Consider the following 16,311-nt stretch of genomic DNA (forward strand, 5'->3'; position numbering starts at 1 on the left):
GTTGTATCTTGCTGCTGTCAAGTAATCTTACTCATTTCTGCATTCATTACTCATCATCTACCTTCATTTTGGAAACGTAAATGATCTATCACTACTCAAATATAAGCAAGTGCTACTAAAATAAGTATGAAAAATATTTAAATTCTAAGGCATGATAGTAAATGTGTTCTGATACTTTCCCTAAATATACTACTCTATAATTTTTAAAATATTTAGAAAAGGGACACTTTATATTTTTATGCTTTCATAAAATTAAAAGATTGATGACGTATTTAGTGGCATTGTGAGTTTAGTGGCATAAATTTTATTCTTTTGCCATACCTGCATTAATAATTTTCAGTCTTTCAATGAATAAAACAAAAAATGAGTTACCTATTTTATTTTTTGTTTTATTAGAAATGTTTTATTAGAAATGATTTATTAGAAATAAAACAAAAAATGAGTTACCTATTTTCCTATCTTAGATCCAGCAGAAAACATTAAAATAAAAAAAATTCCTAAGAATAATTATTGGATAACCTAACTTCATTTCTTGGAAGAAATTGCTTTATACATTCTTAAATGTTCTAATAATCAACATTAAGTACCATAAGATTGGAAGGAGACATGATCTAGAATCACCAACAACGTTCAAATGTGTATTTGGGGGTTTCTGAATGCATTAAACATGAGCTATCATTCTGGTAGTTTACAGGAAAGTGTCTTTGGTAAGCCATTCTATGGAAGAGAGTGGGGAAATCCATTGAAAAGACCATAAATATGAAATTATTAAATCATGTCTGTGATTGGCTTTCTGTGCAACCTAATGTCTTAATCTCTATTTTCCAACAATAAATCATTAATTCACTTATACACACATGTATTGCTTACTAATAATTATGACCTACTTCTCTCACAGAATGCTCTGTGGCTTTATAACTAACCTAGTGGTTATAAAGGTGTGGCTAACAGTTTTATGTGGAAGAAAGTCCACAAGGGAGAAATTGAAGGTGAGTCACCAGGAGAGGGCTCACTGACAGCCTATAAGGCCTCACTGGGTGGTGAGAACCTGCTGATACTGTCAGAGTCTAGCATCTGGTCCTCAATATTACACGCTCTAAAACCAGACTTTTCAGCACCTCTTGATATTCAGTATCTGGTCAATGGACCATCATTAGCCAAAACTCACTCCAGCCTTACAGGTAAACCAGAATGCAAATATTTCTTTCACAATGAGGCTGGTAACCCTTTACCAGTGACCAAAATGATCAATTGCACTACTTACAGCACCTCTTTCCCCAAAATATTAATCAGAGTGTGGCTGTATTAGCAAGAAATAAAGCAAAATGAGGCGGACATTCCTAAGGAGGATTTGACTAAATGAAATATGCTAACCTCACAGCAGAGCACAACTCCAGAATTCTCAAGTTTCCTAAATTCAAACACTGCTTTATTTTCTTTGCTTGTACCCCGTGCTGTTGATACTTTCTTACTTAGATATAAATATTTTGGATTGAGCCAGTTTAGCTGTCACTAGTCAAGGAGCTGTTCTGGGACTAGGAGACATTGTGTCTCCTTCCATCATGTGCTGGTTTAAGTCGTTTATTTCTCGGAAGACAACCTTGTCTCCTTTATCTCTGCGTTCTTGGGGTCACCTCACTCTGCACTCATGGATTGTCTATAAAAGTTCTCAGCATGTCATGGGAAGAAGTTAAAAGCATAATTTTCTAGAATATTCAAGACATACAAAAGTATACCTAGAATATTCAAGATATACAAAAGTATAATTTAGACAGAGCACATAATTTGTGAAAATAACAAATGAATAGAAAAAAATTTACAAACTGGTCTAAGTTTGTTGAAACACTTAAATCATAAATTAAGGTAGGAAAATAATCGAATTTAGGCTGGAGAATAGCTTTCAAACATTTCAGGACTTGGTTTTAGAAGCATGGGCATACTGGTACTATTACTTCCTATGATCATTTCTTATCCAGTAACTATTGAAAATGTGGCTTAATGTTTTATATTCTTTTACCCTAGAAACTTTATCCTGAAAAAAATCATTGAGAGCAAACCATGTTTAATTTTTATTCTCATTATTTTTGTAGACTCTCCACTTTTTATTCTCATTATTTTTGTAGACTCTCCAATTTTATCACAGAATTTTTGAGAGTAGAGTCGAGTTAATCTTTATTAATGGCATATAATGCCATTAATAAAGATTATGCCTGCACTGATTGAACCAATGAATTTTCCTGTGCTGAGGACATAGAGCATATTAAAATACTGTCTCTTTTAAAAGCATTCTTCACACACTTTTGTTTTTAATACCCTTATAATCAGAGAAATCTTGTTAGTAAGGTCTCTCTAAATTTATTCAACCATTCATTCAACAAGTACTTATTTAATAATACTACACTAGGCTCTGTCATGTAAAGACAGAAATGAATTCTACCTTCAATTAGCTTTCAGTGCAATGGAGGAAACGGGATATCTATATATTAGAAAGAAATACAATTAACATCTAATACTATTGTAGCCACCAGTCCCCAAAAGACACACAGACTACCAGAAATCAGTGAGTTATAGGAAACACACTCTTTATTCAGCCAGCTGGGTCTGCCAGGGGTACGCAGACCCCAAATTAAGCAGCCCTGAAATGTAGAGGTACAGGGTTTTTAAGCCCTAAATCCCATTCCTCATTCTGTCTTAAACACAAAGGTCTATTTTTCTCCTATTCGCTACCTGTCAACCCACAGGTCGGTTGTGCAAGTGGGGGTACAGAAGCAGAAAGCTTATTGTTAGAATGTTATGTTCCCATGGGCGATAGCCTATGTTCCCATGGGCGATAGCCAAGCAGTAATTTTCCAGCCAGCACAATACCACTCAGCACATGGTCTCTTGAGTGATGTAAAGGTCCTTGTCTCTTGGTGCAGAGCAGGGCATTCTCCCTTAAAGTAGCCTATAGTGCAATAGGAATCACAAATTTGAAGACAGGGAGAGAATTTGAGGGCAGTTCTTAAAAAATAATGGGGGTGACTGGCTCATCAGAGCCTTGATGAGTCATCCACATTATTTTCATATGCATAATACATTTCTGTTTATCCTGGTATATCTCCTGCTGTTTTTTATCAATACATGGGAAAATGAGTAAATAAACTTTTTCACCCAAAACTATATGCTATCACAATTCATAATTTAGCCTGATGCTAATATATTTACTTTTTTAGTAAGATTAAGAGATATATATTTAACTTGCTAGAATGTGGAGAGATGTAAAAATTGGGCCATTAATTTAGAAAGAGAAAAATATACAAATATTACCATTGTAAGGAGAGTAAAAGAATTTATTCTCTTCTCTATGAAGAGTTTGCAAAATATAATGTTAATTTTAGAATTATTTTGAAATTTATAATAAATCAAAAACTAGACACTTCAAATTATTTTGACCTTATAGAAAAGTTAAATTAAAAATAGAATGACTCTCTTCTCCCATTTCTGAAGTATAACTTCCACCTCTTGCCTCTAGTGACTTTCTGTATCATGTTCCACCTCAAGGAGCCAATTCATTTCACTCCCTTTACCAGGAGAATGTGAAAAGTAATAGAGGGAATCTGGCCTTGCTTCCCCTTTGGCCAACATACTCACTTGGCCTGATCTAACCAAACTGTAGCAAGAACTATATGAACAGGAAAAAGTTTTGTATTTATTTTTAATTTTTATTGATTTTAGAAGCTTTATAATGGCAGAGGGAAAATATTGAGACTCTAGTTAATACCATCTTATAAGAACAAGAGAAAACCCTTTAAGACTTAAAATTTTAAAAGAGTGTGTCATCCAACAAAATCACCCTCTAATACTAATCTATATCTTTCTTCTGGTGTCCTCCATATCAGTTTGACAAATGAAAAGTTAAATGGAACATCGCAGTTCCCATAATAGGGCACCCTCTTTTCTGACACCAACTGCAAGTTCAGAGGCTTTGCAAAATCACACTCAAGATTGATGATTTGCTAGGACTCATAAAACTCACTGTAAGCAGTTATACTTAGTTATGGTTCATTACAAGGAAGGGATACATGTTAAAATCAGCCAAGGGAAGAGTAAACTCTGGGTAAGTACAACTTGTGGAGATTTCATTGTTCTCTCTCTATGGAAGTCAGGACACATTATCCCAGCATCCCAGCATTTATATGCATGGAGTATTCCTAACTAGTGTTAAAGTAAGAAATGTCCAAATCTGTAGAAAAAATTTATAAGATTTTATTTGAAGCAAACTGACTACATGCCAGGAAGCAAGATCTCAAATGCTCTGGAGAATGACAGTTTTATAGTTTTTTTTATACATTTGGAATTAAGGAGGGAACCTAAGGAAGATTACATGGAGGTGGATGACAGGATAGTTTACAAGATTATATGCTCTCTTGAGGGTGGTTATACCTCTGAGAGGTCTAGAAAAGAGAATTACTTCTGGTATTTCAAAAGTGTATTAACCTAGATACACAAGAACAGTGGACAGGGCTTACTTAAGGGAAAGATAAACCTTTTACAGGCCTGGGGTGTTACCAGCTGTGACCTGCCCAAATAAGAATTTATAATTAGATCACCCTGTGAGGTTACTTTTGGTTAGATTTATTACAGATCGCCTTTCTTATCCGCGCAAGAGAGGTTCATCAAATTCTCTGTGTTCAGAGCTCTTATTGGGGCTCCATCATATAGATATGATTGATTGATTGATTGATTGATTGATTGATTGATTGATTGACTGACTGACTGATTGATTTCCCACATTGTTAATCTCAGTCTACAAGTCAACAGATACCATGTGATCCAAAGCCCCCACTCTAAATCACATCGTTAGACTTCACAGGGTGACCCAAGGCCCCCAGGTACAGGAAGATAAAATATTTCAGGAGCTTAGAGATGACCTTCCAGAAGCCAAGGGCAAAGGCCAGACCTCTTATTGAGCAAGGTTGAATTCTTCACTACACATTTCTGCCTAGTTTTTAATCCCTTCCTCGAGTCTCATTCCTGCTTCTTTTCAGAAATACTTTGCCTGTCCACAAATAAGACTTTGTTCCCTAACTACTTTGCATGATGTAAACTAGAGAAAAACCTCAGCTTTATGTTTTATGCTGCTGTTCTCTCTGTCCAGTCTTGGCAGACTGGGTGGTGGTTGAGGCAGGAAATAAATCTAGTCTCCAATTTGCACAGGACATAAATTTTTAAAATTCTGTATAATGAAACTCAATTTATTCAGTCTCTTCTTTCTACTCAGAAGTAAGAACAAAACAAATGAAAAACTCAATAATGATGACTGCAGTGACAAATTTGCTTAATATTTTCTCTACGAGGTTACTCGGTTTACGGTTTTAAAGTTGCCTTTGTGTAATGATTTAGTCAACTTAATACTTAAATTGTCACTTAAGTATTAGTCACTTAGTTCTGTGGATGAACACAAAACAGGTTCTATGAAAAGTAACTTCACAGGGTGATCTAATCATAAGTTCCTAACTGCGGGCAAGTCATGGTGGGTAGTCATGCCCCAAGCATCTAATTTTTTTAGTAAAAGGTTTATCTTGCCTTAAGCAATCTCTGTCTATTGTTTCTATGCATCTAGGTTAATATACCTTTGAAATAAGCCATAATCATCCTCAAGAGAGCACATAATCTTGTTAACTATCCTAAAATACAATCCCCACCTTGCTTCCTCCCACCTTCACATAAGCTTCCTTACATCTCAACCTTAAAAAAAAAAAACAAAAAAAAAAAACTGTAAAACTGATTCTCCAGCATATGTCAATATTTCAGCTCAAACTCATAAAAATTCTCTACAGGTTTGGACATTTCTTATGTCAACAATTCAAACTTAAAATTATTACCTTTCGAGACTGCTCTTTTTTCTTTATGGTCCTTCCTACCCACTTCTCTTCCCTGGATAATGTCTGTATATTGTGGGAAACCTGATGAGAGCAATAAAAAGACATCTAGTCTACCTCTTTTCCACTAGTCCTCACAGAATTTCACCAAGGTATCTCATTCCATTCTGTATTAAGATGATAGATTTTTTTTCCTTGCTGTATCTACTGATAGAGGTTTCAGCATAGGTAATTCAAGGTGATCAGGAGCTTACCTGGGAACATTGAGTAATCAGGACCTGAGAAAGTCAGGCACCTCCTCCCACAATTATGAAAACCAGGCAAGATTATTTAAAATAAAAAATTGAAAGTTCTGGAAAATGATCAAAGGCAAGCAGGGATTTGAGAAAAATTTCCTCTTGAAAGAATGTTGTAGCATCTGGTAAAAACTAAGTCAATTAGAAGTTTAAAAACCTTTAATATGTTTATATCAATCAAGAAGATTAAATTCATAACTATAAACCTTTTCTTGGAGAAAACTTCAGACTCAGATGGCTTCATTAGTGATTTCACCAAACAATTAATTAAGAAAAAAAATTACACAAATCTGTCAGAAAACGGAAGTGAAGTAAACATTTCCCAATTTATTCTATAAGTTCACCATTACACTCATACCAAAACCAGACAAAGTTGTCACAAGAAATACAGGTCAATATTCTTTATTAATACAGACTTAAAAATTGTTAATAAAAAATTAGGAAAATTAATTCAGCAATATGTTGTAGCCGCCAGCCCCCGATAGACACATGGACCACCAGAAATCAGTGAGTTATAGGAAACACACTCTTTATTCAGCCAGCTGGGTCTGCCAAGGGTATGCAGACCCCAAACCAAGCAGCCCCAAAACGTAGAGGTACAGAGTTTTTAAGCCCTAAACCCCTATTCTTCATCCTGTTTGAACACACAAATCTACTTTTCTTCTTTTTACTAACTGTCAACCCACAGGTCGGTTGTGCAAGCGGGGGTACAGAAGCAGAAAGCTTATTATTAGAGCGTTATGTTCCCACGGGCGATAGCCAAGCAGTAAGTTTTCAGCCAGCACAATGTAAAAGGAATTATGACTAAGTGGAGTTTATATCAAGAACCTAACGTGGTGTAACATAAATATCAATATATGTAATTCACCATATTAATAAAATAGAGGAAGAAACCCCACATGAGCATCTCAGTAGATGCAGGAAAAATGTTTGACAGAAGTCATTGCTCATTTATGATAAAAATTCTTAGTAAACTTGGACTAGAAGAAAACATCCTCGATCTGATTAAAGACATTTATTTTTTTAAAAATCTACTGTTACTATTACACTTAATAGTTAATGACTATATACTTCCAATTTAAGAGAAGAAACAGGAAAGAAAATCTGCTCTCATTACTCCTACTCCATATAGTACTAGAGTCATAGCTAAAACCATAAGGCTAGAAATAAAAATTATAAAAAGAAAAAAGTAAAATGCAGAACAAGAAGAAACAAACAAAAAAACCCTGTATTTGCAGATAACATGATTATATGCATAAAAGATCATAAAACATTTATTTAAAAAAATGCTACTAGAATAAAATATATGAATTTAACAAGATTACAAAATACAATGTGAATACATAAAAATCAATTGTATTTTCATATATGACATACAATTAGAAACTTTCTAAAGAAACAGTTCCATTCACATTAGCATCAAGAACAAACTGCTTAGGATGTGGTTCCATAGTCTAGCAGTTAGTACATCTGCTTTACATGCAGAAGGTTCACACCCCAGTGGAGCCACAGTCCATGGTCTATCATCATGCCACCCAGAACAAGCCAGAGGACTGATCTTGGAAGCTAAGCAGGGTTGGGCCTGGTTAGTACTTGAATGGGAGACCACCTAGGAAGATCAGGTGCAGTAGGCATAAATAATAATAAATAAAAGAAAAAAGACTGCTTAGAAATAAATATAATGAAAAGCGTATAAAACTTGTAAACTGAAAGCTAAAAAACACTGCTAAAAGCAACCCAGCCATTCATTTTCCTTCTGTCTAGGCTTTGCCTTAGCTTTTCCCAATGGTACAAATCCTCACTTAGCCATGTTCTCCCTCTGGCCCAGAGCTCTCAAGCAGTTCACACTGTTGCCCTTACCTCAATTCCTCACTCTCTTTTCAGCTGTCTCCCAGACGTTCTCAGGGGGCTATTAGAACTTGTCTAGATCCTTTCCACGGCTTACTGGGCTGGTTTACACCTGGGACGAATACATAATTCCTATTTCAAGATTTCACTTCCCTTTCTGGAACTGCTCTGTTCTATAATTTTATTGTAGTGTTTCCACATCGAGGGTAGGAAGGGGTACTCTATATAAGCCTGTTTCCTCTCAGAGTTGCAAGTAAGAAGCTGGTCATATGATTATTCCTCTTCGAATCATCGTCTGATGCCCTCGACACTACTCCAGGTCCTCTTTTGGAAGAGGCAGAGCCAAAATCCTTTCAGGGACCTCACCTATGCCTAATTATTTTCTCTAGTCTCCTCCTATTCTGGTCTATACTGTGTTTCCTCAAAATGTATATGTTGAAGTCCTAATGCTAATGTGACTGTATCTGGAGATTGGGTCTTTAAGGAGGTAATTAAGGTTAAATGTGGTCAACAGGATAAGGCCCTAAGAAACTGGAAAAATCCATTCACTTTGGTAGGTCATGGAATTATTGCAACAAATCCATGAATTCATAGCGTATTCCAATAAGCAGTGTCGCATGCAAAGGTAAACCCCTATCTTTTAAGTGTATGTAGATGTTACTGAAATTAACAAAATGTCAATTATTTAAAGTAGTCCTGAATTCATGGAATTACTGAATTACTGTTTTTCATGCATTTTCTAAGTCAAGTGATACTAGAACTATAATACTGTCACATGGGATTTCATTACTTGTTGCCATTATTAATAAAGTCATTTTCAAAAATGAAAATTTGAGTATCCTAATCTATTCCCTTTGTCTTACCTACCTAAAGAAGCAATTCTAGATTGTGTCTCATTGGAAAATCTCCTTTATTAAATAAACTTTTAGTCCTGTGTATTATTCTTTTCTAAATCTTAACGCCAGCAGCATAACCCCCTAGTCTCCTTTGGCAGTCAGTACATTCTCTGAGAAGGCCCAAAAGGAATTCTAGAAGAGGCATTTTTTTTTTTTGTACCATATTCCCAGTCTGCCACCAGAATATTTTTGTAGAGTACCATTTTTATTATAAAAATAATACCTTGAGTACATTTTCATACTTTATTAAGGAGAACATAATTTTTAATGCCTATATGATATGTTTTTGCCATATGATTAAATATCATATTTTTATTGTGCCTTTAAGCTATTTCTAGTTTTTTCACTATTGTAAATAAATAACAATCCATATCCTAATATATAATTTTTTTCTTTCCGGTAAATTCATGCCAAATTTACTCAGTCGAAAAATATAAACATGTTTAAGGTTCTTAATACACATTCCTAAATTATTTCCAGAAATGGTATCTATTTAAACTTCCTCTAGGAGCTAAATTCCCACTGTGAATTTTACCTTTTGAAGAGCAAAACTTATTATTTTCATTAAAAAAAATTGATAATTTGTTTAAAATTATTATTAAAAAGGTTGGATTTCTCTATATTTTATTATCCATTTGTCCTTCTTCTTTTGAGAATTGTCTGTTCTTGTTCTTTTTAGCACTAGAACCTAGTTTTCTTTAGAGCATTTCCTTTTCATAGCGTTTCTCATTCCACATAATTTGCAGCTAATCTTCTATGTCCTTGCATGAAAACTATCAATTTTATCTCATTTGTAGAGCCTCTCCAGCCTTTTAACTATAACTGCTCAGAGTTCACATATTGAAGAATTTTTCTCTTTGCCTATATTTACATAACCTGTTTTGTTGCTATTGTTGTTTTCATATTATAGTGCAGGATTGGGAAATGCTGGAAGTGTTCTCTAAAATCCTTGCTGCCCATTTTGTTCTGGAATGACCTTCCTATCTAGACTGTATCTCTGCCTCGGGTGCTTTCAAATTCACACCCTTGAAGGCCTTTAAGCCATGAGAGGTTTAGGTGAGAAGGCATCTCCCCTCTGCACTAATTCTTTGATATTCTCACGCTATTAAACATGCCCTCTGAGACAGCCACTTGAGGTTTTACTATATATTGTTTCATAGTACACATCCAAACGCAGTCTGTAAAACCAGTTTCTAGCCACTGCCATAGCAATTTTTACATCGCAGAGATGATTTGGCAATGAAAATGACTTACAAGCCCATCATCTCTACTTTTGAATCATCTGGCTTCTTTCCAGAGGCAATAACATTTAAAACTTAAATTAATAACATATTTAAACTAGTAAAATGTGTAATAGGAAGAATGAGAACTTTGTAAACAAATGGACATGACTGTGCACTCCCACTAACAAGCAGTGTAACCTTGGGTACATTTCTTAACTTCCCTAAGTTTCAGTCTCCTCATTTATAAAGTGGAATAAATACAGTCATGCGTCATCTAATAAGGATACATTCTGAGAAATATATTAGTGGGCGATTTTGTTATTGTGCAACATCAGAGTGCACTTACACAAACCTTGATGGTATAGCCTATTTCACACCTGGACTATATGGTATGGCCTATTGCTCCTAAGCTATAAGCCTGTACAACATGTTTGTTTACTGTAGGTAACTATAATGCCTTGTGCTACAACTTTAAGACAGCTACAAAGTCAATAGATGATAGAAATTGTTCAGCTCCTTTATAATCTTATGGGACCATCATTGTATATCCAGTCCATCACTGACCAAAACATCATTATGTGGTGTATAACTGTAATATCTAACTTAGAGGTTGTGAGAATTAAATAGATAATAATAAGTGTGCTATCATACGGAATCAAATTGTCCAGTCCAACTTACATGAATCAGAAATACTATCTAGTGTCAAGTTTTGCTAATCATTTAAAAAATACAGGCAATAAAGAGGCACAGATAAAGCAAAGAGAGGTCTGGGGAAGATTGCATAGTTCCCTAGATTCTCTCTGCTCATGCCAAACCTGTGCTCTCTGGCCCAGAATAAAAGATGAGGTTTCCAAGTGAGGTTTTGTAAGTTTTTAATTTGATATAGTTAGCAGCATTGAAGTTATAAAACATCTTCATTTTATATGCTAGAAAGTTATTTTGCTTATGTGACATTGTCCAACGAGCCATAGATTCTGGGTTTATTCACTTTTTTAAAATCACTTAGTCAAAGACATCCCACTAAGAACATATTATAGTTAAGGACTCTTCCTCCTAACAAATATCATCAGTCTATTTGTCTGGAGTCCATTGACAAGGGAACTAAATCTGTCAACTGCCTTCTTCTCTTTTCCCCCATAAAAGAAGTGAATGTATCACAGACAAACTACTTTAACAACTTCCTCCCAAAATACGTAAAGCATTCGTTATAGCGCTTTACATGAAGTTCTTGCTCAATAAGCTCACATGAGATTTTGAAGGCTGTATCTATAAAATAGACTTTAACGGAATGGTTGATAGTCTTAAGTCAATAACTAGTCAATTTCATCCTACAAAAAGTAATACCAATGTCTTTACATTACATTGGCAGATATGTTATCAACTATTACACAGCATGAATGAGTTAGTTTACCAGCCCCATGATAAAAACTAATAAACACTGAGAAAATATCCCATTTTACAGGTAAGGCATTAATTTGTTATTGCTCTCCAGGATTTACAGAATTTTGAGCAATGATGACATTCTATGAAACCACTTCCTTAGTTGGCAATGTGCCATGAAAGAGATCTTTTGGAGGTGAGTAATCTCAAAGCAAAGTTATTGGACACAAGGTCTATTAGTTAACTCTGTTTACTACACAAACCGAGAAGATAATCTGAAAACCTAAAAGCTAGAAATGAAAAAAATAAAAGTCTAGAGGGACAGAATTCCACCAGACATAAAAGTGAGATCAGTCTAAACCTTAAGCTGGAAGACTGAAGCAGTGTGTCCCAGTGGTTAAGATCTCAAGCTGTGGAGCCAGAAAAGACCTAGGATTGAATTTCAACTCTGCCACTTCTGAGCTGAATGACTTTGGACAAAATAAGGAAAATTTTGGTATTTCCTTTTAAAGGTTGTATGAAAATAAACTGTAATATGCACGCTTGCAATGTATAGGTATATAAGATACTCTCATTAAACATTAGGTGTTATTATTTGTCTTGTTGAATATTTTTGCTCAACATTCCTCTAATATCCACCCTAGATAACATTAAAGAAATTAAATAAACTGGGAACATGCTTATTCATTCATACAACCAGTATTTGCAAGGAGCCCATTCTTTCTGCAGTCTGGTTTACTGAAAAAGGAGAAGAGATACAGAGATCACTATTTCTCTCTTTAATTCCCCAAGATCACATCTAGTAAGTGGTAAAGCTGGGAATTCAGGTGACTCTGGTTCAATACTCATGCTCTTTCCTCTACCAGGGGTCCCCGACCCCCCAGCCACGGATCGGGTACCCATCTGTGGCCTTTAGGAACCAGGCTGCATGGCATGAGGCAAATGAGCAAAGCTTCATCTGTATTTGCAGTTGCTCCCCAGAGCTAGTATCACCACCTCAGCTCCATCTCAGATCATCAGGCTTTAGATTCTCATAGGGGCACTGGTCCCTGGTGCCAAAAAGATTGGGGACCGCTGCTCTATACCATGCCATTGAACACAAGGGCCTCAATTTGAGGGGTCTTATTCAAGACATATAACGTTAAGCTTCAGGATCTAAGCTCTAGGCCAAGGCTTAAGTGAGAAGAAGACATAGGATGTCTTAGTGGCCTCAGGCTCAGAATGTTCCATAGTCCCTAAAAAGGGGTGAAGAAGTTAACTAAGAAGAGAGCACCTTCCTGGGAGTGTGTTCTCAGAAGAGAGCTTAGGCAAGGGAGGGCCTTCTGTAGCACAGGCTGTGAGTGGCCAGCCCTTAGATAAGATTTGGCTGGAGGATGAAGCTACATCTTGGGTGATCAACAGAGAGGACCATAGTGGGGCCAATCAGTAGCAGTAACACTGTGGGAAGAATAATTGTGCCCTATGCATGCCGCCAGAGTAGATGTCATGATACATGGACAGAAATTAGTAGATTACGAGGTGAAAGATCAAGAGCAATAAGACATCTCAGGAGAGGCCAGTAAAGATTCTGAGGACACAGCTGGACTCACTATCTTTACTACCATGGTGTTACATGAGCTTGACAACCTGGGAAGGAAGAGGGTAGGAGAAGAAAAGAGAAGGAGCCTTAGAAGGAAATTTGATGTTTAGAAGAACCAATTTAAATCCTAAATTGATTTCATAATAATTTGAAAGAGACTTCTAAAACCAAAGACCGAACTTCCTTGGCTACACAGTTTTTGCTATGAAAAAACAAGTGTGGGCTCATGAACAAGATGAATTTAGTTCCAAAGAAATAGTTATATGTCTATACACATGATTTATGTCTGTACATTTAAAACCCATGATGTAAGCATTACTACTGCCATCTTATAAATGAGGAAATTAAGACTCAGAGAACTTAGATGCATTCTAATAGAATAGAGCACAGAGCAATAAATGGCAAAGTTATCAGATGTTCATTTGCTCTAAAGCTTTTTCTATCTCAGTGAGAGCTGAATTTTACTGGGAAAATGGTAAAGTAGTTCCTCTGTTTCTACAGCTCAACAGTCTGTGGCATGGGTCTTATTCTTGTTTATATTCCTTTATGATTACTATAGGACACCTACACGAGGTACATAATGAACATAATCACAGCAGCAAATCTAGTGTTACTAAAATTTCATGCAGGAACAACACATTCCCTACAATTGTTATATTTGATGACAACTTAGTGAACAAGAACGTCTCATTGAAAATGAATGTCAGTCCCGTTAAAATATAATTATTCTCTTCTTGCACTCTGCTCAGGAAAGAACAGAAACTCTAGGCAAATGTCGCTTAATTTTTTGAGTCAGAGTTAGCACAAAGCACCCTGTTGCAGGTGCCCTGATTTTTGCAAAGCTGGATCTCAACAAATAAAAGCACAAGTCATTATAATACACAGCTTCTTCCTTCCCTGGGGGTAAAGGCAAACTCCCCAGGTGGGTGCCCAACTCAATATACCATGCCACTCCAGTCTTAATTAGTTCCCAGCACTTGTCTAGTTCTTCTAATTTTTGCCTCTTGTGAAGATGAGGTGAGCATACGTGGATGGGCTACTTCCGGCTGTTTGCCAGGGAGCCCAGAAAAGAACAGAAGCAGCATTTGGGATTTGGGGTCTGCCACTCTATCCATAGTGCCCCACCCCCGCCACCACCACCACTGCTGTTATTTACCTTGTCCCCACCCCCAAGACAATGGGCCAGATCCTGCTACGCGGGAAGAGCATTTCTTTCGCAGAGCATGTCTCTCACATAGCTTGGATTATTTACGACCATGGTTCCTAGAGAACAATAAAAGTTTTATAATATGATCATATGGCTCTTTCTGCTGCCGTCTTGGTTCTGCATTCCCTGCCCAAAATGCCAGATGAAGCCATAGAAACCGCCCCTGCTACAGAGCAGGAGTTTGCCACAGCTCCAAGCTGAGACCTGGTCAGAACAGAATTCGACCGTGTTGAATCAGTACCAGAACTCCAGGAACAAGATTCCACACAGGCAACCACACTACGAGCCCAGCTTGCAGCAGCAGCTGAAATCGATAAAGAACCAGTCAGTAAAGCAAAACAAAGCTGGAGTGAAAAGAAGGCTTGGAAGGCTATGTCCAAACTGGCTCTTCGACAGGTTTACCGGGGTTACTAGGGTCACTGTCCAGAAATCTAAGAATACCCTCTTTGTGATCACAAAACCGGTATCTACAAGAGTCCGGTTTCAGATACGGACCTAGTTTTGGGGAAAGCCAAGAGGGAGGGTTTACCTCAGCAAGCACAGCTAGTAGGTGCTAAGAAATTCGAAGTTCAAGGTGAAACTGTCTCAAACATTCAAGAAAACACACAGACTCCAACTGTACAAGAGGGGAGCAAAAAAGAAGAGGTTGATGAAACAGGTGTGGAAGTTAAGGACATAGAATTAGTTATGTCACAAGCAAATGTGTTGAAAGCAAAGGCAGTCGGAGCCCTGAAAAATGACAGTAATGATATTGTAAATGCTATTATGGAATTAACAATGTAACCATCTAAAAACTAGGACTTTTTTTGATATTTCAAAAGTATTAACTGCAGCTTGGTTTGAAATTTGTACTGTTTCTATAATTAATAAAATTATGGTTTCTTGTAGAATGAAAAAATATGATCGTATGTTCTTCTATTTCTGGAAGAATTGGTATTACATGATTCCATCGGGCTTTATACTCATAGATACAGTTGCTCTCAATACCTGCAAGCCATTTACTGGTTTCCCTATCATAGTATTTTGGAAGAATGAATTGGAGGAGATGCTGATAAAACTGAAAAAAATTGTAAATTGTTTCCATTAAACTCTATTCCCTCCCCATAAATGGACTGAGATGTGTGGAGTGCCCCAGGTAGGTCTAGCATTTTGGCCCCCCTCAACCAAACTCCCTTAAATATTTGTTCAGCACTAATGTAGATTAGTGCCATTTAGGAGGAGAGATAGAAAAGCGGGACTGGTAGTGGTATAGGAGTTAGCATCTGCTTTCCTGAGCAGATCAGCTCTAGTTCCAAATCTGTATACCTGTTTAGCAAAGCAAAAGCTGGACAGTTAACTGCTGAAGAAATGAGAATCTGTCTTGCTGATAATAAGACTGCCATGTTCCTAACAAAATTTGATGTTTCCAGCGACATACAAACAAGGCTAACATAATCAATGTTACTAACGGGGGAAAAATTTTTCTAACAAAACATAGGCAAGGGTGAACTGCTACTGTAAAAATTACTAACATCCCTCTTTAGGTGATTTCTGTTTCCTTATTAAAGACAAAACCCCCCTCTAATCTTGCTGCCTATGGACCAAAATTTTTAAGATAACTAAGCACCAGATTGCTCATATTTGTTGACAGCATCGACTCCAGAACTGGTCCTGAATTCCCTAATCTTCTTTCAGAACCATCCATCACAGGCCTAAACCCTATAAAAAGCCTCTCTCAAGTGTTTTTTCCTAAGACATCTAAAATTTCTCAGGTATGGTTTTTGCCTGCTGCACCAAATTTAATAAACCTAACTAAGAAATAAATTTGTGAATACCAGTGTGTTCTTACTGGTCTTGGTTGGTAATTTTAACTCTGCCTATCTATCTTAACAGAAATTTAGCCATCTCTTTAGGGTTTTACCTCCTAAGACTTATCTTAACTACAAGATTTTGTCCTAGATCATGTACTCTTTGTAAGAAGAGTTCTAGTAAATATAATTGTCTCCACCTGTTCATATTTCTAGAAAAAAAAATATTTATGA

At 36.4% G+C, this 16,311-nt stretch overlaps 1 pseudogene; it reads left to right on the plus strand.

The window, feature by feature from the left end:
- Positions 1 to 955: 955 nt before the first annotated feature.
- Positions 956 to 15,105, plus strand: LOC105302102 (annotated as a pseudogene).
- Positions 15,106 to 16,311: the final 1,206 nt, after the last annotated feature.

Source organism: Pteropus vampyrus, unplaced genomic scaffold, assembly GCF_000151845.1.
Source record: "Pteropus vampyrus isolate Shadow unplaced genomic scaffold, Pvam_2.0 Scaffold9, whole genome shotgun sequence".
Classification (NCBI taxonomy): Eukaryota; Metazoa; Chordata; class Mammalia; order Chiroptera; family Pteropodidae; genus Pteropus; species Pteropus vampyrus.